General features: G+C 38.9%; 2 non-coding genes across 2 annotated transcripts; one reads left to right on the forward strand and one right to left on the reverse strand.

The window, feature by feature from the left end:
* The first annotated feature begins 830 nt into the window (after positions 1 to 830).
* Positions 831 to 938, forward strand: LOC130971866 (small nucleolar RNA R71). Its single transcript, XR_009083071.1, has one exon. It is a non-coding gene; the product is annotated as a small nucleolar RNA R71 (small nucleolar RNA).
* Positions 939 to 21,441: 20,503 nt separating this feature from the next.
* On the reverse strand, positions 21,442 to 21,545 carry LOC130971065 (small nucleolar RNA R71). The gene has a single exon (XR_009082300.1). It is a non-coding gene; the product is annotated as a small nucleolar RNA R71 (small nucleolar RNA).
* Between the last annotated feature and the right edge of the window lie 3,633 nt (positions 21,546 to 25,178).

A 25,178-nucleotide genomic window follows, 5' to 3' on the forward strand; every position in this document is an offset into this window, starting at 1 on the left:
GGAGACCAGTGGACGTCCAGTGAGGCCTTCCTCAGTGGCGTTCACTGCCTCTTCTTCCTCCCAGAATTCGGCCATATTTATGGCTTTGCACTCTCCTTTTGGATTTTCTTCAGTGTTACTTGGGAGAGTGCTTGGGGGAAGTTCAGTAATTTTCTTGCTCAGCTGACCCACTTGTCCTTCCAAATTCCTAATGGAGGATCTAGTTTCAGTCATGAAACTTTGAGTGGTTTTGATTAGATCAGAGACCATGGTTGCTAAGTCAGAGGTATTCTGCTTAGAGCTCTCTGTCTGTTGCTGAGAAGATGATGGAAAAGGTTTACCATTGTTAAACCTGTTTCTTCCACCATTATTATTGAAACCTTGTTGAGGTCTCTCTGATTCTTCCATGAGAGATTTGGGTGATTTCTCCATGAAGAATTATAGGTGTTACCATAGGGTTCTCCCTGGTAATTTACCTCTTCCATTGAAGGGTTCTCAGGATCATAAGCTTCTTCCTCAGATGAAGCATCCTTAGTACTGTTTGGTGCATTTTGCATTCCAGACAGACTTTGAGAAATCAGATTGACTTGTTGAGTCAATATTTTATTCTGAGCCAAAATGGCATTCAGAGTGTCAATTTCAAGAACTCCTTTCTTCTGACTAGTCCCATTGTTCACAGGATTCCTTTCAGAAGTGTACATGAATTGGTTATTTGCAACCATTTCAATCAGTTCTTGAGCCTCAGTAGGCGTCTTCTTCAGATGAAGAGATCCTCCAGCAGAGCTATCCAAAGACATCTTGGATAGTTCAGAGAGACCATCATAGAAAATACCTATGATGCTCCATTCAGAAAGCATGTCTGAAGGACATCTTCTGATTAATTGTTTGTATCTTTCCCAAGCTTCATAGAGGGATTCTCCATCCTTCTGTCTGAAGGTTTGGACTTCCACTCTAAGCTTACTCCATCTTTGTGGTGGAAAGAACTTTGCCAAGAAGGCATTGACTAGCTTTTCCCAAGAGTCCAGGCTTTCTTTTGGTTGAGAATCCAACCATATTCTAGCTCTGTCTCTTACAGCAAAAGGGAATAGCATCAGTCTATAGACCTCAGGGTTAACCCCATTAGTCTTGACTGTGTCACAGATTTGCAAGAATTCAGCTAAGAACTGATGAGGATCTTCCATTGGAAGTCCATGGAACTTGCAATTCTGTTGTATTAGAGAAACTAATTGAGGCTTAAGCTCAAAGTTGTTTGCTCCAATGGCAGGGATAGAGATGCTTCTCCCATAAAAATCAGGAGTAGGTGCAGTGAAGTCACCCAGCACCTTCCTTGCATTGTTGGCATTGTTGTTGTTTTCGGCTGCCATGTGTTCTTCTTCCTTGAAGAATTCGGTCAGGTCCTCTAAAGAGAGTTGTGCCTTGGCTTCTCTTAGCTTTCTCTTCAAGGTTCTCTCGGGTTCAGGGTCAGCTTCAACAAGAATGCCTTTGTCTCTGCTCCTGCTCATATGAAAGAGAAGAGAAAAAGAAAGTGTGGAATCCTCTATGTCACAGTATAGAGATTCCTTGAAATGTCAGAGGAAAAGAGAAATAGAAAGAAGAAGGAGAAGAAGAATTCGAACTTGATTAGATAGAGTTTGAATTGTGCATTAAGAAGGAGTGGCACTCCATAAATAGAAGGATGTGGGAAGGAGGGAAGAGATTTTTCGAAAATTCATTAAAATATTTTGAAAACATTTTTGAAAAACATTAATTGATTTTCGAAAATCAAAGTGGGAAAGAAATCAAGTGATTTTTGAAAAAAGATTTTAAAATTAGAAATTAAAAAGATTTGATTGCAAACTATTTTGAAAAAGATGTGGTTAAAAAGATTTAATTGAAAAGTTATGGTTTTAAAAAGATGTGATTGAGAAGATATGATTTGAAAACAATTTTAAGAGATATGATTTGAAAACAATTTGAAAAGATATGATTTTAAAAATTAATGACTTGCCTAACAAGAAAAGATATGATTCAAACATAAAACCTTTCTCAACAGAAAAGGCAACAATTTTGAGATGTTCAATCAAATCATTAATTGTTAGTAAGTATCTTTTAAAAAAGAAAGAAATTGATTTTGAAATCATTTGATTGAAAAGATTTGATTTGAAAAAGATTTGATTTTGAAAAACTAAAAAAAATTGATTTGAAAACAAAATCTTCCCCCTAGCACCATCCTGGCGTTAAACGCCCAGAATGGTATACATTCTGGCGTTTAACGCCCAAAATGCTACCTCTTTGGGCGTTAAACGCCCAACCAGGTGCCCTGGCTGGCGTTTAAACGCCAGTCTGCCTTCTTCACTGGGCATTTTTGAATGCTCAGCTTTTTCTGTGTAATTCCTCTGCAGTATGTTCTGAATCTTCAATTCTTTGTATCATTGACTTGAAAATACACAAATTAAAAATATTTTTGGATTTTTAATAATCAAAATGCAAAATGAATCAAGTAACAATGCATGCAAGACACCAAACTTAGCAGTTTGTATACTACTGACACTAACAATATGAGAATGCATATGAGACACACAAAATACTTCAAGTCAATAGAATTCAAAGATCAAAACAAAGAAATATATGCATGGATTCGAAAATTATAACAAAAACATGCATTTGACTCCAAACTTAGGATGAGACACTAAACTTAAGCAAGAAACATCAAATATTTTTTGTCTTTTTATGATTTTGTAAATTTTTTTGTGTTTTTCGAAAATTAAGTAGGAAAAGGTATCAAAATTCTTAATGAGAATTCCAGGAATCAGTGCAATGCTAGTCTAAGACTCCGGTCCAGGAATTAGACATGGCTTCACAGCCAGCCAAGCTTTCAAAGAAAGCTTCGGTCCAAAACACTAGACATGACCAAAGGTCAGCCAAATCTTAGCAGATCACTGCTCCAAAAGCAAGATCAACAAGCTCTTGTGATGATAAGTTGAAACCTCGGTCCAATGAAATTAGACATGGCTTCTCAGCCAGCCAGATTTCAACAAATCATCATGAAACTCTAGAATTCATCTTCAAGAATTTCGAAAAAAAAATAATACCTAATCTAAGCAACAAGATGAACCGTCAGTTGTCCAGCCTAAACAATCCCGGGCAATAACACCAAAAACTTGATGTTGTTGCCGGATCTTGGCACTGATGTTACCAAAAGCTTGCTCAAAACTTGAACAATCCCCGGCAACGGCGCCAAAAACTTGGTGCGCGAAATTGTGAACAATACTTTTTCACAACTCAAATAATCCCCGGTAATGGCTCCAAAAACTTGGTGGCTCAATACCATGGCATTACACAACTTCGCACAACTAACCAGCAAGTGCACTGGGTCGTCCAAGTAATAAACCTTACGTGAGTAAGGGTCGATCCCACGGAGATTGTTAGTATTGAAGCAAGCTATGGTCATCTTGTAAATCTTAGTCAGGCAAACTCAGATGTATATGGTGATGAACGAAAATAACATAAAAGATAAGGATAGAGATACTTATGTATATCATTGGTGTAAGAGCTTCAGACAAGTGTATGAAGATGCCTTCCCTTCCGTCTCTCTGCTTTCCTAATGCCTTCATCCAATCCTTTCTTACTCCTTTCCATGGCAAGCTCTTGTAAGGTTTCACTGTTGTCAGCAGCTACCTCCCATCCGCGCAGTGAAAGCTAATGCACACACTCTGTCACAGTGCTGCCAATCACCGGTTTGGTTCCCTCCCCTACCGGAATAGAATAACTCTTTTGCGTCTGTCACTAACGCCCAGTAGGTTACAGGTTTGAAGCACGTCACAGTCATTCAATCATTGAATCCTACTCAGAATACCACAGACAAGGTTAGACCTTCCGGATTCTCTTGAATGCTGCCATCAGTTCTTGCCTATACCACGAAGATTCCGAAGAATCCAAGAGATATTCACTAAGCCTCAGATGCTTGTAGAACAAGAATGGTTGTCAGTCACCTTGTTCATGGGTGAGAATGGTGATGGGCGTCAATCATCACCTTCATCATGTTGAAGAACAAGTGATATCTTGGTAAAAGAACAAGAGGAATTGAATGGAAGAACAATAGTAATTGCATTAATACTCGAGGTACAGTAGAGCTCCACACCTTAATCTATGGTGTGTAGAAACTCCACCGTTGAAAATACATAAGCATAAGGTCTAGGCATGGCCGAATGGCCAGCCTCCCAATGATCTAAGATAGCATAAAACTCAAAGATAGCTACCAAGATCTCTCTGTCTAATACAATAGTAAAAGGTCCTACTTATAGAAAACTAGTACATAGATGAGTAAATGACATAAAAATCCACTTCCGGGCCCACTTGGTGTGTGCTTGGGCTGAGCAATGAAGAAATTTCGTGTAGAGACTCTCCTTGGAGTTAAACGCCAGCTTTAGTGCCAGTTTGGGCGTTTAACTGCCAATTAGGTGCCAGTTCCGGCGTTTAACGCTGGAATTTCTTGAGGTGACTTTGAACGCCGGTTTGGGCCATCAAATCTTGGGCAAAGTATGGACTATTATATATTGCTGGAAAGCCCAGGATGTCTACTTTCCAACGCCGTTGAGAGCGCGCCAATTGGGCTTCTGTAGCTCCAGAAAATCCGCTTCGAGTGCAGGGAGGTCAGAATCCAACAGCATCTGCAGTCCTTTTGAGTCTCTGGATCAGATTTTGCTCAGGTCCCTCAATTTCAGCCAGAAAATACCTGAAATCACAAGAAAAACACACAAACTCGTAGTAAAGTCCAGAAAAGTGAATTTTAACTAAAAACTAATAAAAATATACTAAAAACTAACTAGATCATATCAAAAACATACTAAAAACAATGCCAAAAAGTATACAAATCATCCGCTCATCACCCAACCTTGACAATCATGTCCTCAATTATGCCTGATGGATATTTAATGGAGCCATCAGCGAGTTGGAGGCATATCCGGGTTGGTTTGACTTCTTTAGTCAACCCAAGCTTTCTAATAGTGGATGCAGGTATTCGATTGATGCTTGCTCCAAGGTCACACAGGGCTACCTTGGTGCAAGCACCTTCTAATGTGCATGGTATCATAAAGCTTCCTGGATCTTGAAGCTTTTCTGGTAAGCTTTTCAGGATGACTGCACTGCATTCTTCAGTGAGAAATACTTTTTCAGTTTCTCTCCAATCCTTCTTATGACTTAAGATCTCTTTCATGAACTTAGCATAAGAAGGTATTTGCTCAAGTGCCTCTGCAAACGGAATCTTTATTTCAAAAGTCCTTAGGTAGTCTGCAAAGCGGGCAAATTGCTTATCCTGCTCCGCTGGCGGAGTTTCTGAGGATAAGGCATCTTGGCTTTATATTCTTCAACCTTAGTTGCTGCAGGTTTATTCCTTACAGAAGTGGTTGGAGAAGCCTTTTTAGAGGGGTTACTATCAGCACTCTCAGGTGTCTGAATCCCCTTTTGCGTTTGAACGCCAGGATTGGGTGGAAATTGGGCGTTTAACGCCAACTTTTCCCCCTTTTCTGGCGTTTGAACGCCAGAACTGGGCAGGGAATGGGCGTTTAACGCCAGCTTTCCCTCCCTTTCTGGCGTTTGAACGCCAATAGCATTCCTCTCTGGGCTCTTACTGTCCTCAGAGGGATTTTGGATAGTGGTTTGGCTATCCTCTGTCAATTGTTCCTTATTTGGCTTTTTGCCACTTTGAGCAATGTTATTCAATGTCTTCCCACTCCTCAGTTGAACTGCTTGGCATTCTTCTGTTATCTGTTTAGATAGTTGCTGCCTTGTCTGATTCAATTGTGCTTCCATATTCTTGTTAGCAATTTTAGTTTCTTGGAGCATTTCTTTAAATTCAGCTAACTGTTTTGTCATCAGTTGTAATTGCTGATTAAGCTCAACCATCTGTTCTTGAGGGTTAGGATCAGTGGCTACTGCCATAACTTCTTCTTTTGTAGAGAACTCATTGCTAGAGTACAAATATTGATTTCTAGCAACAGTATCTATAAGCTCTTGAGCCTCTTCAATCGTCTTCCTCATATGTATAGACCCACCAGCTGAGTGGTCCAAAGACATCTGAGCTTTTTCTGTAAGCCCATAGTAGAAGATGTCCAACTGTACCCACTCTGAAAACATTTCAGAGGGGCATTTTCTTAGCATACCTCTATACCTCTCCCAGGCATTATAAAGGGATTCATTATCCTCTTGTTTAAAGCCTTGGATGTCCAGCCTTAGCTGTGTCATCCTTTTTGGAGGGTAAAAGTGATTCAGGAATTTGTCTGATAACTGTTTCCATGTCTTTATGCTTGCTGTAGGTTGGTTATTCAACCACCTCTTAGCTTGATCTTTTACAGCAAATGGAAACAGTAATAGTCTGTAGACATCCTGATCTACCTCTTTATCACGTACTGTGTCAGCAATTTGTAAGAATTGTGCCAGAAACTCAGTAGGTTCTTCCTGTGGAAGACCGGAATACTGGCAATTTTGCTGTACTATGATAATGAGTTGAGGATTTAGCTCAAATCTGCTTGCTTTAATGGGAGGTATACAGATGCTACTCCCATATGCAGTTGTAATGGGGTTAGCATATGACCCCAGAGTCCTTCTGGACTGCTCAATTCCACTTAGGTCCATGATGGAGAAAGGGAAATGATATGAATTGCAAGTAGATTATTTACTTATTTAGTTTTTTTATTTTTTTATTTTTTTTAAAGTGACCGAAAAAAATATAAAATAAAATAAATAGAGATTAAAATAAATTTTCGAAAATTAACAGAAAATAAGATCAAAGCAAATTGAAAACTGAATCAATTAGTTAATTAAAAAGATATGATTGATAATTATTTTGAAAAAAGATATGATTGAGAAGATATGATTGCAAATAAAAATGATTGAAAAGATATGATTTTGAAAATCTTTGACTAATTTAATGCAAAATTTCGAAAATTATGAGTGAAACAAGGAAAGGATATATTTTTTTATTTTTAAATTTTAATGAGGAAAGAGAAAAACAACAGAATGACACTAAACTTAGAAATTTTAGATCAAAGCAAAGATAACAAACAAGAAAACTTTGAATGTCAAGAGATGAACACCAAGAACACTTTGAAGATCAAGATGAACACCAAGAACAAATTTTTGAAAAATTTTTAAGTGAATAAAAGCACAAAAGACACCAAACTTAAAATTTTTAGAAAATCCAACACAAATTTTCGAAAACTTAAAGGAAAACACAAAGAAGACACCAAACTTAAAATATAGAACTAAACTCAAATAAAAGACTCTAAACCAACAAAAATAAAACTGTCCTAATCTAAGCAACAAGATAAACCGTCAGTTGTCCAAACTCGAACAATCCCCGGCAACGGCGCCAAAAACTTGGTGCACGAAATTGCAATAACACTTTTGCAATCCCGCACAACTAACCAGCAAGTGCACTGGGTCGTCCAAGTAATACCTTGCGTGAGCAAGGGTCGATCCCACGGAGATTGTCGGCTTGAAGCAAGCTATGGTTATCTTGTAAATCTTAGTCAGGATATCAGAAATTATCAGGATTGATTGTGAAAAGCAAAAGAACATGAAATGGTTACTTGTTCAGCAGTAATGGAGAATAGGTTGAGGCTTTGGAGATGCTCCATCTTCTGAATCTCTGCTTTCCTACTGTCTTCTTCATCAAACACGCAAGACTCCTTCCATGGCAAGCTGTATGTAGGGTTTCACCGTTGTCAGTGGCTACCTCCCATCCTCTCAGTGAAAATATTCCTATGCTCTGTCACAGCATGGCTAATCAGCTGTCGGTTCTCGGTCAGGCCGGAATAGAATCCATCGATCCTTTTGCGTCTGTCACTAACGCCCCGCCTGCTAGGAGTTTGAAGCACGTCACAGTCATTCAGTCATTGAATCCTACTCAGAATACCACAGACAAGGTTTAGACCTTCCGGATTCTCTTGAATGCCGCCATCAGTTCTAGCTTATACCACGAAGATTCTGGTTAAGGAATCCAAGAGATATCTACTCAATCTAAGGTAGAACGGAGGTGGTTGTCAGGCACACGTTCATAGTTGAGAATATGATGAGTGTCACGGATCATCACATTTGATGTGTGGAAAACGATCCAACACAAAACTCACCGGCAAGTGTACCGGGTCGCATCAAGTAATAATAACTCACATGAGTGAGGTCGATCCCACAGGGATTGAAGGATTGAGCAATTTTAGTTTAGTGGGTGATTTAGTCAAGCGAATCAAGTTTTGATTGAGTGATTTGTGTTTAACAAGAATTAAATGACAGTAAATGTAAAGGGGGAAGGGAAAAGTGCAGTAAATTGAAGAACAGAATTGTAAAATTGCAGAATCTTAAAGAGCAAGAGAGTAAATGACTGAAACTTAAAGTGCAAGAAACTTAAATTGCAGTAACTTAAATGGCAAGAAAGGTAAATGGCTTGAATATAAAAGGGAATTGAGGAATGGGATTGCAAGATCTAAACAAAGAAGAAGTAAATTGCAGCAATTGATTGAGCAGAATTTAAATCAGAAGCAAATATCATTCAAACAGAAAGAAAATAAAATGCAGCCAAGGTTCACAGAAGAACCAAGAGTGAATTATGATCTCAGGATCCCAAGGGCTTAGGTAGCAGAGCCTAAAACCCAATTTCCTTCCCAGATCTGAATTAACTAAGTAATTGACAGAAAATTAAAGAAGAAACAATAGAAGAACAGAAATAGAATTGAATTATGCAGAAAACAAAGTGAAAAGAGTTTGAATGGGAATTGGGACAGAATTTCCCCAATTTCACACACCCAAAACTCAAAAACAGAAGAGTAGAATTGCCCAAGTAAGAATGAGGAAGGAGATCAGTCAATTCTCCCTTAATCCTCTTAGTGCTCGGTCAATTCTCTCAAGAACAATTGCAAGAGAGCCAAAGCTCCAAAGGAAGGTGAAAGTAAAAATTCAAAAGCCAAGGTAAAAGTAAAAATTCAAAAGTGAGCATAAAGGTCCTAGTTACATCAAACTAACTCCTATTTATACACTTTCTATTCTTAGATTTTGGGATTTGGATGGGCTTTTGATTTGGTGAAGAAATGAATTAAAATGGGATTTTAGTTTGAATTTTCGGCCCATGAAAATTCACTCCCAGGAGGCTGCCCTGCCCTTGTGGAGGGCAGGGCAGAAATTTGGTGCATGGTGCATGAGGTTGGTGCGGCCTTGGTGCGTGTTGATGCAGCGTGGTGCGAGTTGGTGCGGCCAGATGCTGCCCTGCCCGCGCCAAGGGCAGGGCAGGAAAGCTTTGGTGCGCCAGATTTGAGGAGTGCGCGCGTTGGTGCTGCCAGATGCTGCCCTGCCCGCGCCAAGGGCAGGGCAGGAAAGCTTTGGTGCGCCAGGGGAGTAGCGTTGCGCGCCAGATGCTTCCAGGGAAGGAAATTGGTGCGCCAAATTTGTTGCTTGGTGCGCCAAGTTCTTGTGCCATCCAAATGCTGCCCTGCCCGTGCCAAGGGCAGGGCAGAGTTGCCATATTGCACGCCCGAGTTCGAGTCACGGAGGAGGCAAACACGCTACATTTTTTTCTTGGCTTCTTGGCACGGCACTCATCTTTAAGTCTTGGCTTCCTCATGGTTCCTTGTTCGAACCTTGTAGCATGCATGGGTGATATTTTCCTTTGAATTTCTTTCCTTATGGAGCCCGATTCTGCCCTCCACAAGGGCAGGGCAGAGTTTGCTTTCTCTTGGTCCCAAGGCACCATTTTGTGCTCTGCTCTTGTAGTGGGCAGGGCAGAGTTGCCTATTCTTGTTTGGTTCTCTATGTTGCTTTCCTAGAGGGCAGTCTGCCCTTGTGGAGGGCAATGTTGCTTCCCCCATTTTATACGGCACGCTTCTTCTTGATTCGGCCACGCTTTTCTTTCCTCGGCTACACTTTTTATGCCACGCTTTTCCTTTTCTCTTCTTTTCTTCACCTATAATAAACCAAACAACCACTCAAAGTATCACTAAATTCAAGAGGCTTATAAATCAATTAAAATTCAATTAAAATTAGCTTAAACCTCATGATTTAACATTAATTTCATAGTGGTTGCTTGATTTAGAGAAGTTATGCATTTTCACTCCAAATCACTTACTTAGGATGCAAGAAAGTGCATAAATGCTAACAAAACAAGTGAAATTAGCTTGAAAAATGGGTATATGATGACTTGTCATCACAACACCAAACTTAAACCTTGCTTGTCCCCAAGCAAGCATCAAAACTAAGAGTAAATGAAATGAATAAGAAAAGAATGCATATCCTTATTATGCAGATAGCAGAACTTGATCTATGGGGCATTTATGCAGACAATGACAACTCATTTATTGTTGCTGCTGCATAATACACATTTTGCATTAAAGGTTTGCTAAACTTGCTGTTATAAGACTCACCTTTTGATTACTCCCTTGCTAACTCTTCTTGGCTTATAATGCTTTAACAAGCTTATTATTCTTTTAGAGGTTGGGTGTCAAATGCTGCAGCATAGCCTTTGGCTTTATTTTCTTTTCTTTTGCTCAACATCTTTCCACCACAGACACTTGGCTCACTAATTCTTCCTAGGATCATTGATGCCCAGCATCTCTTTGGATTACTAAGTGCTTTGTATCTAAGTTGCTCTTTATTGTGGATTTTCAATTGGCCATCCCAAATCAGTTGATCTAAGTGACCGGGTTTCAAAATACCCCTTAGAATTTACTCATCCAAGCAGATCTCAGTACAAGAACACCACAGGCATTTGTCCTAAGGTCCAAGCCATTGGTGTCTAACCTTTATTCTTTGTTTTTCTTACCACTTTGGCTTTTTCCTTCTTCTTCTTTTTGTTTTTGTTACCAAGGGATGTTTCATTCTTGATAGGAGTCTTTGTAACAGCAAGCTAACTCACAATTGAATGAGAATGATATTATGCAACACTTATTCATGAGTTATGCATTTAATCAAACACATATACCACCACCAACTTCCATTCATACTCATGCAACATTGGATATTTTACTTTTCAATTCAAACCAAACTCTTTTATTCAAGCATATGGGAAACAAAACAAAATTTAAACTAAGTGATGGATAACAAGCATTATGCAAACTTGGCATTTGTAACACACAATTTCACTTGCAGCTAGGTAAACATTTTAGCAAGATATACAATGGTTTCCAAATTCAAAACATCACACAGCAGCAAGAATTAAGTTTAGATACAACCTTTGAAGTTGCAGCCCTTTTGATTTTTCTCCTTCTATTGTGTTCCCTTTGAGTTGCATAGTGTCTTCAATTGTTGATTTATGTCCTGCATAATCCTCAAAGTTGCTTGCTTCTCAAGCCCTTAATTATATGGTTAGTTTGTATGAACTGAGTGTGGTTTCAGGATTTGTTTTGGTGTGTGAACACCAAACTTAATTGTTTTGCCACTGTCTCAGATGTACCAAGTTAACCATATTTGAAACCATGTATCCTTGCTAAAGGTTAATGGAATTAAAGCTAGAAAACAATTTAACAGTTGAATAATGTGGTTGATTGCTTGGAGTTAGAATCATGCAAGAGGTGAGAATGTATTAAATGATATTTTTGGTGGAACACCAAACTTAGAAGTTTTCATTCTCCCTCAAATTGTTTTGGTGTGCAACACCAAACTTAGCTCCTTGCAATCCACTCCAATTACTCAACATTTTTATTGGAAAAACTATGAAAAGAAACTACCTCAGGTTGGGTTGCCTCCCAACAAGCGCTCTTTTATTGTCACTAGCTTGACATCTTCATTTTTGCTTCAAGGGGGTCGAAAATCACAGTGCCTTAGCTTGTCTGTCTTCACTATGAACTTCCTTCCGGTTTCCTCTTTGATGACTTCTGTGAGTTCTTGTGGAAGGATCTTAGTCACAGTGTAGTGCTCAGGTAACTGTGGGGACACCTTCAAGGGTTGAATATTGATCATCACTCGATCCCCTAGTGAAAACTTTCCAGTGAGGATTTTTTGCTTTTCTTTAGTTCCATTCTCTGCTTCTTCTTAAAAGAACTCCTTGTTGTGTTTCTCTTGGCTGGTGCTTCCTCTGTCCAGTATTTTCTCGTTGTCCTTTATGATCCCTTTCCATCCTTCCTTCTTTGCAGCATCTTTGTTGTTGGTTGGTTTGTCTTCAATGATTTTGAAGAAAGTATCTGGTTTCTTTTCACCCATTTCTGCAAAGTGCTTCACCAGTTGAACTATCTGCTCCTCAATTCCTCTCATTAACATCTCTTGGTTCCTTGTTGTTTCCTCTTGATGTTTCATCATTCTCTCCATTAGGATCTCCAAGTTTGTGATTCTCTGAGAGTCTTGTGAGGTTGGTTGGTTATGACATGCTGAAGGTAGGAAGGGTGGGTGTGGTGGTGGCATGTAGTGGTTGTTATTGCTGTAATGATGTTTTTGATGATTTATGAAGTTCGGGTTGTTATAATGGAATTCTCTTGGTCTGTGATTTTGGTACTCACTCCTTCTCCAGTTGAGATGGGTTTGGGAGTGTCTGTGTTGTGAGTATTGGCTTTGGGGAGTATTAGTGGGTGGGGGATGTTGATTGGTTGTGGTCATGGGATTGCCCTGGTGGAAACTTCCTTGTTCTTGATGTTGAGGCTCCCTTATTCTCAGATAAGAATGAGGTCTCCATGGTGGAAATTTGGCATTCACTGCAGCAGACAGTTCCATATTTTGCTGTGGTTGATGGTGCATTTGTCCGTTTAGGTCCTTGAACGCATTCGCCCCTTCAATATTCGTCACTTCTTTTTCTGGGATTGCATTCTGTGATTTCTCAGATGAGTGTTGGTCGTTGACTTCTTTGTCATTGAAGTCTGAAATTCCTTGGGCAGTTGTTGTTGCTTTGAGTAGACCATCTGAGAAGTAATCCACGGCTTTCCTTGTTTCTGGGGTCAATCCTTCATAGAAAGCTCGGAAGCCCACTTTATCAGTAGCTTTCTTGTATCTTTCCCATGCCTTGAAGAGTGGTTCTTCATCCCCTTGTGTAAATAGACGTTCCTCCTTTTTCAGCTGGATAATCTGTCTGGATGAGGTGAATTTGGCCAGAAATTTGGTAACCAAATCATCCCAACTAGTGATACTTCCTTGAGGACAAGTCTCAAACCATTGTGCAGCTTCACCCTTTAATGAGAAGGGGAATAACAGGATCTTATAAGTATCATGGTCTGAACCATCGGTTTTGATTGCATTACAAGTCTTTAGAAAAGTGGATATGTGCTGCTGAGGATCTTCCGATGGATTTCCATCATAAGAACAATTGTTCTTAATGAGTGTAATGAGTGGTGGCTTCATGTCATGGTACCCTTTGTCTGTAGAAACTTGATTTCCTGTGATATGCAAACAATCAGGATGACCAAACAGCAACACGCGTGAGAATTAAGTGCATTTATTTGAAATAAATTGTTAGTGAGTTAATAGAGGCAATTTTTCAAACAGTTAGTGTGTTAGTAAGAGTTAGAATAACAGAAAAGAAAAAGTGCCTAATCTAGACCTCCACTTCACTTAATCATTGTCAATCTATTTCAATCCCCGGCAACGGCGCCAAAAACTTGATGGTGTGGAAAACGATCCAACACAAAACTCACCGGCAAGTGTACCGGGTCGCATCAAGTAATAATAACTCACATGAGTGAGGTCGATCCCACAAGGATTGAAGGATTGAGCAATTTTAGTTTAGTGGGTGATTTAGTCAAGCGAATCAAATTTTGATTGAGTGATTTGTGTTTAACAAGAATTAAATGACAGTAAATGTAAAGGGGGAAGGGAAAAGTGCAGTAAATTGAAGAACAGAATTGTAAAATTGCAGAATCTTAAAGAGCAAGAGAGTAAATGACTGAAACTTAAAGTGCAAGAAACTTAAATTGCAGTAACTTAAATGGCAAGAAAGGTAAATGGCTTGAATATAAAAGGGAATTGAGGAATGGGATTGCAAGATCTAAACAAAGAAGAAGTAAATTGCAGCAATTGATTGAGCAGAATTTAAATCAGAAGCAAATATCATTCAAACAGAAAGAAAATAAAATGCAGCCAAGGTTCACAGAAGAACCAAGAGTGAATTATGATCTCAGGATCCCAAGGGCTTAGGTAGCAGAGCCTAAAACCCAATTTCCTTCCCAGATCTGAATTAACTAAGTAATTGACAGAAAATTAAAGAAGAAACAATAGAAGAACAGAAATAGAATTGAATTATGCAGAAAACAAAGTGAAAAGAGTTTGAATGGGAATTGGGACAGAATTTCCCCAATTTCACACACCCAAAACTCAAAAACAGAAGAGTAGAATTGCCCAAGTAAGAATGAGGAAGGAGATCAGTCAATTCTCCCTTAATCCTCTTAGTGCTCGGTCAATTCTCTCAAGAACAATTGCAAGAGAGCCAAAGCTCCAAAGGAAGGTGAAAGTAAAAATTCAAAAGCCAAGGTAAAAGTAAAAATTCAAAAGTGAGCATAAAGGTCCTAATTACATCAAACTAACTCCTATTTATACACTTTCTATTCTTGGATTTTGGGATTTGGATGGGCTTTTGATTTGGTGAAGAAATGAATTAAAATGGGATTTTAGTTTGAATTTTCGGCCCATGAAAATTCACTCCCAGGAGGCTGCCCTGCCCTTGTGGAGGGCAGGGCAGAAATTTGGTGCATGGTGCATGAGGTTGGTGCGGCCTTGGTGCGTGTTGATGCAGCGTGGTGCGAGTTGGTGCGGCCAGATGCTGCCCTGCCCGCGCCAAGGGCAGGGCAGGAAAGCTTTGGTGCGCCAGATTTGAGGAGTGCGCGCGTTGGTGCTGCCAGATGCTGCCCTGCCCGCGCCAAGGGCAGGGCAGGAAAGCTTTGGTGCGCCAGGGGAGTAGCGTTGCGCGCCAGATGCTTCCAGGGAAGGAAATTGGTGCGCCAAATTTGTTGCTTGGTGCGCCAAGTTCTTGTGCCATCCAAATGCTGCCCTGCCCGCGCCAAGGGCAGGGCAGAGTTGCCATATTGCACGCCCGAGTTCGAGTCACGGAGGAGGCAAACACGCTACATTTTTTTTCTTGGCTTCTTGGCACGGCACTCATCTTTTAAGTCTTGGCTTCCTCATGGTTCCTTGTTCGAACCTTGTAGCATGCATGGGTGATATTTTCCTTTGAATTTCTTTCCTTATGGAACCCGATTCTGCCCTCCACAAGGGCAGGGCAGAGTTTGCTTTCTCTTGGTCCCAAGGCACCATTTTGTGCTCTGCTCTTGTAGTGGGCAGGGCAGAGTTGCCTATTCTTGTTTGGTTCTCTATGTTGCTTTCCTAGAGGGCAGTCTGCCCTTGTGGAGGGCAATGTTGCTTCCCCCATTTTATACGGCACGCTTCTTCTTGATTCGGCCACGCTTTTCTTTCCTCGGCTACACTTTTTATGCCACGCTTTTCCTTTTCTCTTCTTTTCTTCACCTATAATAAACCAAACAACCACTCAAAGTATCACTAAATTCAAGAGGCTTATAAATCAATTAAAATTCAATTAAAATTAGCTTAAACCTCATGATTTAACATTAATTTCATAGTGGTTGCTTGATTTAGAGAAGTTATGCATTTTCACTCCAAATCACTTACTTAGGATGCAAGAAAGTGCATAAATGTTAACAAAACAAGTGAAATTAGCTTGAAAAATGGGTATATGATGACTTGTCATCAACATTCATCCGGGTTAAGAACAAGTGATATCTTAGAATGGAAGCAAGCATGATTGAATAAGAAACAGTAGTAATTGCATTAATCCATCAAGACACAGCAGAGCTCCTCACCCCCAACCATGGGGTTTAGAGACTCATGCTGTGGAAAGTATACAATGAAACGTGTAAAAATGTCATGAGGTACAGATACAATGTCAAAAGGTCCTATTAATAGTAAACTAGTATCCTAAGGTTTACAGAAATGAGTAAATGACAGAAAAATCCACTTCCGGGCCCACTTGGTGTGTGCTTGGGCTGAGCAATGAAGCATTTTCGTGTAGAGACCTTTTCTGGAGTTAAACGCCAGCTTTTATGCCAGTTTGGGCGTTTAACTCCAAGTTTTATGCCAATTCCAGCGTTTAACGCTGGAATTCCTGAGGGTGACTTTGAACGCCGGTTTGGGCCATCAAATCTTGGGCAAAGTATGGACTATTATATATTTCTGGAAAGCCCAGGATGTCTACTTTCCAATGCCGTTAAGAGCGCGCCAATTGGGCTTCTGTAGCTCCAGAAAATCCACTTCGAGTGCAGGGAGGTCAGAATCCAACAGCATCTGCAGTCCTTTTCAGTCTCTGAATCAGATTTTTGCTCAGGTCCCTCAATTTCAGCCAGAAAATACCTGAAATCACAGAAAAACACACAAACTCATAGTAAAGTCCAGAAAAGTGAATTTTAACTAAAAACTAATAAAAATATACTAAAAACTAACTAAATCCTACTAGAAACATACTAAAAACAATGCCAAAAAGCGTATAAATTATCCGCTCATCAGTCCTCACATGGCATACATTCTTAGTCTAGCATATTTTGTTGCTTGCCATGGCATTCCAACATTCAGGCGTTGGACAGCTGAATGGAAAATTGTGCGTACGCATAGCATGATTTGTCTAAAAAAGGATTTCGTGCGTACGTTCGATGTCACTTTGCCGACCCACGCCTAGTACTCATGATGAAAAAAAAAAAGAGGGGATGTCATACGTACGCATGACATGTGCATACGCACGACTGCACTATGGCATCCCACGGCAATGCTTTGGCATCCCACGCCCGATACCTTTGTATTTTAAAAAAAACGGGGTGAGGGGTGTCATGCTTACGCATGGCATGTGCATACACACGACAGCACTATGGCATCCCACACTTGGTGCATATGCATGAATTAAATTGAAGTCTCAATTCCCTTTTGCCATGGCACGACACATCACTATTAATTGTTTTTGCATGATATTTGCATGGTTCATCTCATACATTGCATGGCATTTTTTGAGCTTGATATTATGCTTAATTTGCACCTATTCCTTGGTTAGGGATGTCACTAAATGCATGCATCATTTTAGTTGTCTTTATTGGTTTTCTTTCTTTGTTATGCAGTAAGTTTTTCATCCTTTTTTTCTAATAAATTTGTTAGTTATTGAATAGTATTTCTTTTACTTGTTTTTAGTTTTAATCATTAGCTATCCCATTTTTTTGTTTAATTTGAAGAAAACTTGTTTGTTTGATATTTTTTGTTTGAATTTTGTATGTGTATCTTTTGGTTTGCCCAGGGACTTGGTGCACGAAATTGCAATCACGCTTTTGCAATCCGCACAACTAACCAGCAAGTGCAGTGGGTCGTCCAAGTAATACCTTACGTGAGTAAGGGTCGAATCCCACGGAGATTGTTGGCTTGAAGCAAACTATGGTTATCTTATTAATCTTAGTCAGGATACCAATTATAGTTATCAATTGACTTGCAAATAAACAAGAGAGCATGGATTAATTAATAATTATTATGCAGTAATAGAGAATATGTTAGAGTTTTGGAGATGCTTTGTCTTCTGAATTCCTGTAACATAATTGATGAGCGGATAATTTATACGCTTTTTGGCATTGTTTTTAGGTAGTTTTTAGTAGGATCTAGCTACTTTTAGGGATGTTTTCATTAGTTTTTATGCTAAATTCACATTTCTGGACTTTACTATGAGTTTGTGTGTTTTTCTGTGATTTCAGGTAATTTCTGGCTGAAATTGAGGGACCTAAGCAAAACTCTGATAAAAGGCTGACAAAGGACTGCTGATGCTGTTGGATTCTGATCCCCTTGCACTCGAAATGGATTTTCTGGAGCTACAGAACTCCAAATGGCGCGCTCTCAATGGCGTTGGAAAGTAGACATCCAGAGCTTTCCAGCAATATATAATAGTTCATACTTTATTCGATATTAGATGACATAAACTGGCGCTCAACGCCAGTTCCATGCTGCATTCTAGAGTCAAAGGCCAGAAACACGTCACGAACCAGAGTTGAACGCCGAAAACACGTTACAACTTAGTGTTCAACTCCAAGATAAGCCTCAGCTCATGTAAGGATCAAGCTCAGCCTAAGCACACACCAAGTGGGCCCCGGAAGTGGATTTATGCGTCAATTACTTACTTCTGTAAACCCTAGTAGCTAGTTTAGTATAAATAGAACTTTTTACCTTTGTATTAGACGTCTTGGATTGTAAGGTCTTTGATTGTAAGGTCTTTGACCATTCGGTCTTTTGATCACATTTTGGGGGGCTGGCCTCTCGGCCATGCCTGAACCTTCATCACTTATGTATTTTCAACGGTGGAGTTTCTACACACCATAGATTAAGGGTGTGGAGCTCTGCTGTACCTCGAGTTTTAATGCAATTACTACTATTTTCTATTCAATTCGATTTATTCCTGTTCCAAGATATTCGTTGCATTTCAACATGATGAATATGATGATCTGTGACACTCATCATCATTCTCACCTATGAATGCGTGACTGACAACCACTTCCATTCTACCTCAGACCAGGCGCATATCTCTTGGATTCCTTAATCAGAATCTTCGTGGTATAAGCTAGAATTGATGGCGGCATTCATGGGAATCCGGAAAGTTTAACCTTGTCTGTGGTATTCCGAGTAGGATTCCAGGATTGAATGACTGTGGCGAGCTTCAAACTCGCGATTGTTGGGCGTGATGACAAACGCAAAAGAATCAAGGGATTCTATTCCGACATGATCGAGAACCAACAGATGATTAGCTGTGCTGTGACAGAGCATTTGGACCATTTTCACTGAGATTATGGGATGTAGCCATTGACAATGGCGATGCCCTACATACAGCTTGCCATGGAAAGGAATAAGAAGGATTGAAGGAAGGCGGTAGGAAAGCAGAAATCCAACAGTGACAAGCATCTCCAGACACTTATCTGAAATTCCCACTATTGAATTACATGAATATTTCTGTCTTTATTTTATGCTTTATTTACTATTTAAAAACTCCATAACATTTATTATCCGCCTAACTGAGATTTACAAGATGACCATAGCTTGCTTCATACTAACAATCTCCGTGGGATCGACCCTTACTCACGTAAGGTATTACTTGGACGACCCAGTGCACTTGCTGGTTAGTTGTGCGGAGTTGTGACTAAGTGTGATTCACGTTTGAGAGCGATACCAAGTTTTTGGCGCCATTGTTGATGATCACAATTTCGTGCACCAAGTTTTTGGCACCGTTGCCGGGGATTGTTCGAGTTTGGACAACTGACGGTTCATCTTGTTGCTCAGATTAGGTAATTTTCTTTTTGTTTTGTTTTCAAAAATTTTTCAAAAAAAAATTATCCCTATTTTCGAAAAAAAATATTTTGAAAATAAATCATTTTATGGCTTCAGAATTTTTAAGAATGGATTCTAGAGTTTCATGAAGCATGTTGAAGCATGGTTGGCTGTAAAGCCATATCCAAATTCTTTTGGACTAAGGCTTCAACTAATCACCACAATGCATGTAATTCCATCCTAAAGTTGGCTGGCTATGTTATTTTCTTTTTCCTATATATTTTTCGAAAAATATAAAATAAAATACAAAAAAATCATAAAATAAAAAAACCAAAAATATTTTGTGATTCTTGTTTGAGTCTTGGGTCATGTTTTAAGTTTGGTGTCAATTGCATGCTTTAAAAATATTTCTTGCATTTTTCGAAAATTCATGCATTCATAGTGTTCTTCATGATCTTCAAGTTGTTCTTGGTAAGTTTTCTTGTTTGATCTTGATGTTTTCTTGTTTTGTGTCTTTTATTATTTTTCATGTGCATTTTTTCATTCATAGTGTCCAAGCATTAAAGATTTCTATGTTTGGTGTCTTGCATGTTTTCTTTGCATCAAAAATTTTTCAAAAATATGTTCTTGATGTTCATCATGATCTTCAAAATGTTCTTGGTGTTCATCTTGACATTCATAGTGTTCTTGTATGCATTATGTGTTTTGATTCATAATTTTCATGTTGTGAGTCATTTTTTTTATGTTTTTCTCTCTCATAATTAAAATTTCAAAAATAAAAAATATCTTTTCCTTTTTCTCTCAAAATTTTGAAAATTTGGGTTGACTTAGTCAAAAATTTTTAAAATTAGTTGTTTTTTGTAAGTCAAGTCAAATTTTCAAATTTAAAAAAATATTTTATCTTTTCAAAATTTTTTCAAAAATCAAATCTTTTTTATTTTTTTATTAATTTTCGAAATTTATTATTTTTAATTGATTTTTCAAAAATCTTTTTCTTAATTTTATCTTTATTTTCCAAAATTATGCTAACAATTAATGTGATTGATTAAAAAATTTGAAGTTTGTTACTTTCTTGTTAAGAAAGGTTCAATCTTTAAATTCTAGAATCTTATCTTTTAGTTTCTTGTTAGTCAAGTAATTAATTTTAATTTTAAAAATTAAATCTATCTTATCTTATCTTTTATATCATATTTTTTTCAAAATTTTATCTTTTTCAAAAATTTGATTTTAAAATATCTTTTCTAACTTTTTATCTTTTTATCTTTTCAAATTTGATTTTCAAATCTTTTTCAACTAACTATTTGACTTTTGTTTATTTCTTATCTTTTTCAAAACCACCTAATAACTTTTCTCTCTCTAATTTTCGAAAATACTTCCTTCTTTTTCAAAAAAAAAATTCTTTTTTAATTGTTTTAAATTTTAATTTTAATTTCATTTCTTATCTTTATTTTCGAAAATCATTTAACTCCTTTTCAAAATTTAATTTCGAAATTTTCTCCCTCTCTCATCTTTTCCTATTTTTTTATTCATTTACTAACACCTCTCTTCACCTCTCTTCATCTCAAATCACTGCCCCTATCCTTTCCCTTGTGTTTGGATTCTCATTTCTTTATTCCCTTCTTCTTCTACTAATAATAACGAACCTCTTTATTGTGACATAGAGGATTCCTCTTCTTTTTCTATTCTCTTCTCTTTCATATGAGCAGGAACAAGGAAAAAGACATTCTCGTTGAAGCTGATCTAGAACCTGAAAGGACTCTGAAGAGGAAACTAAGAGAAGCTAAATTACAACAATCCAGAGACAACCTTGCTGAAATTTTCGAACAAGAAAAGGAGATGGCAGCCGAACCTAACAACAATAATGCAAGAAGGATGCTTGGTGATTATACCACACCTATGTCCAAGTTTGATGGAAGAAGCATCTCAATTCCTACCATAGGAGCAAATAATTTTGAGCTGAAACCTCAATTAGTTGCTCTAATGCAACAGAACTGCAAGTTTCATGGACTTCCATCAGAAGATCCTTAACAGTTCTTAACTGAGTTCTTGCAGATCTGTGAGACTGTTAAGACTAATGGAGTAGATCCTGAAGTCTACATGCTCATGCTTTTCCCTTTTGCTATAAGAGACAAAGCTAGAACATGGTTGGACTCTCAACCTAAAGATAGCCTGGACTCTTGGGATAAGCTGGTCACAGCCTTCTTGGCTAAGTTCTTTCCTCCTCAAAAGCTGAGCAAGCTTAGAGTGGATGTTCAGACCTTCAAACAAAAAGATGGTGAATCCCTCTATGAAGCTTGGGAAAGATACAAGCAGATGACCAAAAGATGTCCTTCTGACATGTTTTCAGAATGGACCATGATAGATATATTCTATTATGGTTTGTTTGAGTTCTCTAAGATGTCACTGGACCATTCTACATGTGGATCTATTCACCTAAAGAAAACGCCTACAGAAGCTCAAGAACTTATTGACATGGTTGCAAATAACCAGTTCATGTACACTTCTGAGAGGAATTCCGTGAATAATAGGACGCCTTAGAGGAAGGGAGTTCTTGAAATTGATGCTCTGAATGCCATATTGGCTCAGAACAAAATGTTGACTCAGCAAGACAACATGATTTCTCAAAGTCTGAATGGATGGCAAAATGCATCCAACAGTACTAAAGAGGCATCTTCTGAAGTAGAAGCTTATGATCCTGAAAACCCTGCAATGGTAGAGATAAATTACATGGGGGAAGCCTTTGGCAACACCTATAACCCTCATGGAGAAATGATCCAAATTTCTCATGGAAGGATCAACAAAAGCCTCAACAAGGCTTTAATAATGGTGGAAGAAACAGGCTCAGTAATAGCAAGCCTTTTCCATTATCTTCTCAGCAACAGACAGAGAATTCTGAGCAAAATACCTCTAACTTAGCAAATATAGTCTCTGATCTGTCCAAAGTCACTTTAAGTTTCATGAGTGAAACAAGGTCCTCCATCAGAAATCTGGGGGCACAAGTGGGCCAGCTGAGTAAGAAAGTCACTGAAACTCCTCCTAGTACTCTCCCAAGCAATAATGAAAAAATCCAAAAAGAGAGTGCAAGGCCATTGATATAATCAATATGGCCGAACCTAGAGAGGAAGGAGAGGACGTGAATCCCAATGAGGAAGACCTCATGGGACGTCTCTCAAGCAAGAAGGAGTTCCCTATTGAGGACCCAAAGGAAACTGAGGCTCATATAGAGACCATAGAGATTCTATTAAACCTCTTTCTGCCATTCATGAGCTCTAAAGACTATTCTTCCTCTGAAGAGGATGAAGATATAACTGGAGAGCAAGTTGCTCAATATTTAAGAGCTATCATGAAGCTGAATGCCAAGTTATTTGGTAATGAGACTTGGGGAGGTGAACCTCCCTTGCTCATTAGTGAACTAAATACATGGGTTTAGCAAACTTTACCTCAAAAGAGACAAGATCCTGGAAAATTCGTAATACTCTGCACCATAGGCACCATGATCTTTGAAAAAGCTCTGTGTGACCTGGGGTCAGGTATAAACCTTATGCCACTCTCTGTAATTGAGAAGCTGGGGATCATTGAGGTACAGCCTGCCGTATTTTCATTACAAATGGCAGACAAGTCAGTAAGACAAGCTTATGGATTGGTAGAGGACGTGTTGGTAAAGGTTGATGGCCTTTACATCCCTGCTGACTTCATAATCTTAGACACTAGGAAGGAGGAGGATGAATGCATCATCCTTGGAAGACCTTTCCTTGCCACAGCAGGAGCTGTGATAGATGTTAACAGAGGAGAATTAGTCCCTCAATTGAATGGGGACTACCTTGTATTCAAGGCTCAAGGATCTTCTTCTTTAACAATGGAGAGGAAGCATGAAAAGCTTCTCTCAGTACAGAGTCAAACAAAGCCCCCACAATCAAACTCTAAGTTTGGTGTTGAGAGGGCTCGGCCAAACTCTAAGTTTGGTGTTGAATCCTCACATCCAAACTCTAAGTTTGGTGTTGGGAGACTACAACATTGACCTGATCACCTGTGTGGCTCCATGAGAGCCCACTGTCAAGCTATTGACATTAAAGAAGTGCTTATTGGGAGGCAACCCAATTTTTATTTATCTAATTTTATTTTTCTTTTTATTGTTCTTTTATGTTTTATTAGGTTCATGATCATGTGGAGTCACGAAAAAAATACTAAAATTAAAAATAGAATAAAAAACATCAGAAGAAAAATCACACCCTGGAGGAAGGACCGCTAGTAAGGAGCATCTGGCTGGCGTTCAACGCCAGAACAGAGCATGGATCTGGCGCTGAACGCCAGAAACATGCAGCAATCTGGTGTTTAAATGCCAGGTTTGCACACTGAGGAAAGCTGGCGTTCAACGCCAGAAACATGCTGCAGATGGGCGTTGAATGCCCAGAACAAGCTTAGAGCTGGCGTTTAACGCCAGAAACAAGCACCAATCTGGCGTTAAATGCCAGGATTGCATGCAGAGGGTGTTTTACACGCCTCATTGGTGCAGGGATGTAAATTCTTGACACCTTAGGATCTGTGGACCCCACAGGATCCCCACCTACCTCAACTCACCTTCTCTCTTCTTCACCACTCACATCCATCCTTAACACCAAAACCCACCCTACATGGTCGAAACACAAACATCTCTCCTTCTCCCCCATATCTTCTTCTCCTTCTTCTATTCTTTCTTCTTTTGCTCGAGGGCGAGCAACATTCTATGTTTTGTGTGGTAAAAGCATAGCTTTTTTGCTTTCCCATAACTATTGATGGCACCTAAGGCCAGAGAAACCTCAAATAAAAAAGAAGAAAAGAAAGAGAAGAGAAAAGGGAAGACAAAAGCTTCCACCTCTGAGTCATGGGAGATGGAGAGATTCATCTCAAGGATCCATAGCTCAGTAATAGAGCATTTGACTGCACATCAAGAGAGCATGAGGAATTCCCTCATCAAGAAATCCTTGAGATACCTCAGGGGATACATGTTCCTCAACATAATTATTGGAAGCAACTAAGGATAGGAACACCAAAATCACTAGGGATCATGCAACAGAAGCAAGGAAGAGACATAAAGGAGCTCAAAAAGCACCATTGGTCCTTCAAAAGGCACCACCCTCACTAAGGTGGACTCATTCCTTAACTTCCTTATTCTTATCTCTCTATTTTTCAGTTTTTTATGTTTATCTATATTTTGTGTCTCTACTTCATGATTATTAGTAATTAGTAACAATGTCTTAAGGCTATGAATAATTCCATAAATCATTCAACTCTCTTAAATGAAAAATGTTTTTAATTCAAAAGAACAAGAAGTACATTAGTTTCGAAATTACCCTTGAATGAATAAATGCTTGAACAGTGCATATTTTTGATCTTGTTGTTTATGAATGTTAAAATTGTTGACTCTTGAAAGAATGATGAGCGGATAATTTATACGCTTTTTGGCATTGTTTTTAGGTAGTTTTTAATAGGTTCAAGCTACTTTTAGGGATGTTTTCATTAGTTTTTATGCTAAATTCACATTTCTAGACTTTACTATGAGTTTGTGTATTTTTCTGTAATTTCAGGTAATTTCTGGCTGAAATTGAGGGACCTGAGCAAAACTCTGAGAAGGAGGCTAACAAAGGACTGCTGATGCTGTTGGAATCTAACCTCCCTGCACTCGAAATGAATTTTCTGGAGCTACAGAACTTCAAATGGCGCGCTCTCAACGGCGTTGGAAAGAAGACATCCAGAGCTTTTCAACAATATATAATAGTCAATACTTTATTTGGGAATTGACGACGTAAACTGGCGCTCAACGCCAGTTCCATGTTGCTGTCTGGAGTCAAACGCCAGAAACACGTCACAACCCGGAGTTGAACGTCCAAAACACGTTACAACTTGGTGTTCAACTCCAACAGAAGCCTCAGCTCGTGGATAGATCAAGCTCAGCCCAAACACACACCAAGTGGGCCCCGGAAGTGGATTTATGC

Source organism: Arachis stenosperma, chromosome 3, assembly GCF_014773155.1.
Source record: "Arachis stenosperma cultivar V10309 chromosome 3, arast.V10309.gnm1.PFL2, whole genome shotgun sequence".
Classification (NCBI taxonomy): domain Eukaryota; kingdom Viridiplantae; phylum Streptophyta; class Magnoliopsida; order Fabales; family Fabaceae; genus Arachis; species Arachis stenosperma.